The sequence below is a fragment of the Populus euphratica genome, unplaced genomic scaffold (assembly GCF_000495115.2).
Source record: "Populus euphratica unplaced genomic scaffold, PopEup_1.0 scaffold583.1, whole genome shotgun sequence".
NCBI lineage: Eukaryota > Viridiplantae > Streptophyta > Magnoliopsida > Malpighiales > Salicaceae > Populus > Populus euphratica.
In genome coordinates, this window is record NW_011500459.1 from 19149 (window position 1) to 22848 (window position 3700).

The window sequence follows — 3700 nt, forward strand, 5'->3', positions numbered from 1 at the left end:
TAAAGTTTCATGGAAAGGCAAGACTCAATTTTGCTGTTTAGAAGTCCAAAACTTAGCAACAATGTAGAAGTCCAAATCTGTCCTGCAGCCTAGACACTATTCAATGTTCAACCCATAGATCAAGTTTTAGAAGTCCAAATGACCTCAATTTTTTTTTTCTGAAAAGTTGAGATAATTTTCTATAACTTTCATGAAGAAGGTTGGCTCAAATTCTAATGTTATCAATGACGTTTTTGACAGATAAAAAGTTAAGAATTGTCACTAAGTCAAGAGTTGCATCCATTTATCAATTAGTCATTAAATCAATAGTTCCTAATTTTGGCCTATAAAAATAGGCATTTGTCATGCATTTAAGCATTTTAGTTTCCAGATCAAGATCATGCTCTTGCTTTCTCTCTCTTTATTACAATGCTTAAGTTTTATTTATATTAATCTATTATTTATACTTCTCATTTCCTTTCTTTTACTTAGTTAACTTTTATTTTATTTATGTTCTTATCTTGTTTATTTATGTTTCTTCTTTTATTATGTTTAGTTAAGTTTATTATGTTAAGGAAAAAAGGTTACACTAATGATGTAAGAATAAGTATAGTGTAAACTCAATATGGACTTTAATGTTTGATATTAACATGTTTTGTATTTGTTATCTTGTTCACTCTTAATACTTTTTTTGTTAAGTGGTTAGTTTAGATTTATATTGTATAACACTTAATACAATAAATATTTAATACTTTCATAACCCAGCCATATGGTTTAACTGACACATGTGCTATGAAAGGAACATGATTTGTTGTTAACATAAGTTATAATCATGAATACTTGACGAGATTTACAAGTATTAGCATTAATTGAATAAGATAACTAATGTAATCATGTTAACAATATATAATCTCATTGGAACCTCCTTTTGTGTGTGGTTTCTAGTTGAGTAGCAAAAAGAATTTATACTATACTTGTTTGAAATATCACTAGTAAATCATCTAACCTTAACATTTTATTTTTATCATTATTTGATCCTCACATTGATCTTCCATTTCCAAGTTCTCATCAACTTCTTTATTATTACTACTACTATTATTACTACTACTACTACTACTACGACTACTACTACTAATTGTATTATTGTTGTTTATAATTTATACAATTAATCTCTCTATGATTATTTCAATGGAAACCGTCATTGCTTCTTCTCTGGGAAAAGAACACGACCCGTAGGCCTTTTACCTCCACGTGGCATGCTTTTGCCCATTGTAAAAAATTCCCTACTATTGCCTCCTGTAGGAGTCTAGGTCATGTCTCAGTCCCAGTGTGGCTGATCATCCTCTCGGACCAGCTATTGATCATCGCCTTGGTAAGCTATTGCCTCACCAACTAGCTAATCAAACGCAAGCCCTTCCTTGGGTGGATTCCTCCTTTTGCTCTTTAGCCTACGGGGTATTAGCAGCCTTTTCCAATTGTTGTTCCTTTCCCAAGGGCAGGTTCTTACACGTTACTCACTCGTCCATCCTTAAACATGGTGAGCTAGTAAAATTCACTTTGTAAGATTTTTGCAGTCATTTTCTCTTATGAGAGATGACTCCCACATGCCTTAGAGTGAAAAAAATTAATGACACTACTTACATGAACGCAAAACCTATGAAAATTGTCAAAAGGTGGGATTTATTTCAACACGACCCGTAGGCCTTTTACCTCCACGTGGCATGCTTTTGCCCATTGTAAAAAATTCCCTATTATTGCCTCTTGTAGGAGTCTAGGTCATGTCTCAGTCCCAGTGTGGCTGATCATCCTCTCGGACCAGCTATTGATCATCGCCTTGGTAAGCTATTGCCTCACCAACTAGCTAATCAAACACAAGCCCTTCCTTGGGTGGATTCCTCCTTTTGCTCTTTAGCCTACGGGGTATTAGCAGCCTTTTCCAATTGTTGTTCCTTTCCCAAGGGCAGGTTCTTACACGTTACTCACTCGTCCATCCTTAAACATGGTGAGCTAGTAAAATTCACTTTGTAAGATTTTTGCAGTCATTTTCTCTTATGAGAGATGACTCCCACATGCCTTAGAGTGAAAAAAATTAATGACACTACTTACATGAACGCAAAACCTATGAAAATTGTCAAAAGGTGGGATTTATTTCAAAATATAGAGAGTCTTTAGATAATCTTCTATTGACTCTTAAGTTTCATCATAGTAGAGATATGCATCATACAATTCATGACTTATGGACCCAGTTTCATAAAGAACATGCTTGACATAGTCTTGGGAATCTGACTAAAAAAAGACCATGTTTGCTAGTTTCTAAGAAAACTAGATGGGAAGCATATCTCGGACCTATAGAGGGCGCGTTTAAGCCGTTTTTAGACGTAAAACCAAGGAAAAATATGAGCCACAATCACAACTACTTGTAGATACACATGTTTTTTTTTAAAAAAAGAGATAATGAGTGAGACTTTAGCTGGTCTATATATAGTGATATAATTGCATTTTCAATTTCTCATCTATAAAATATTTTCTTCCTTCCCTTCATTTCTACTCAACCCATACATTTAACAGATATAGGTGTGTGTAGAAATGGCAGGTTTCTTAAGTCATCATATAAGAAATGTTTATGTTTTTAGTAGATCCAGTCATGGGAAAGAAATAGAGTTTTTAGAATCAGCAAATTATCTTGGTCAGGTACTAGCTAAGACAAAGATTCATTTAGTGTATAAGAGAAGTAGCTTTAGGTTAATGGAGAGAGTATCAATAGCTGTATTTTTAAGAGGTAGTCCAGTTATGAGGGTTATCCCCAAAGCTTTAGCACAAGGAAACATCATTAAAAAAACAATTGGAGATGAATTACAGGTCTCCACAATATCTAATCGAATGAATGCAATGTTTAAATACGTTGATGCCTTCATTGCCTTATCAGGTGGTCTGAGCACATTGGAAAAGATCTTTCATATTACCTCTTAGGCCCAACTGCACATTCACCATAAACCCATAGGTTTGTTAAATGTTAATGATTTTATGATAAATTGTTGTCTTTTCTTGATCATGCTGTGGAACAAGAATTTCTAACATCTTTGGTATGAAAAATCATAATCTTTACTGCTACTACTAAATAATTGATTGACTAACTATAATATTTTACTCTTATAATTGATCCCTCAAGGAATAGCATAAATTGGTCAATTAAGAAAAGCTGTAAAAGGCTTAGATTGGATTTGAGCCTTCGTTTATGAATCCTTATCTCTTTTGATTTTTTTAATAGTATATTATTTTATTTTTTTATTTCTTATATTTTTTTAAATGTGTTTTAGGTTTGTCAGTGTTTGGTATTTCAGGTGATGTCTTTTATACTCTATCTTTCTACCTTAAGACATTAAGGACAATGTCTCGTTTTGGTTGGGGAGAAAGGGTAGTAGTTGATATGTATATAAAAAAAACTAATTATGTTTTTTATTTCATAAACCATTTGCAAAATTGTTATTACTAGAATGACAGAGTAAATGAGTTTTTTTGTTAAAATGACTCTTGAGACGCATCTTAGTAAACATTCTTAACAAGGTTTATCAGAATACATCTTGAAATATTTAGATTTACAAACTCTCGCATTGTTATCACTTAATTTTATTCATATACGCATTTAACAAGTATTCTTAAACTTTCATTTTCACACGCACATTTTAACATATGATTATGGATTACATATTGGATTATTACA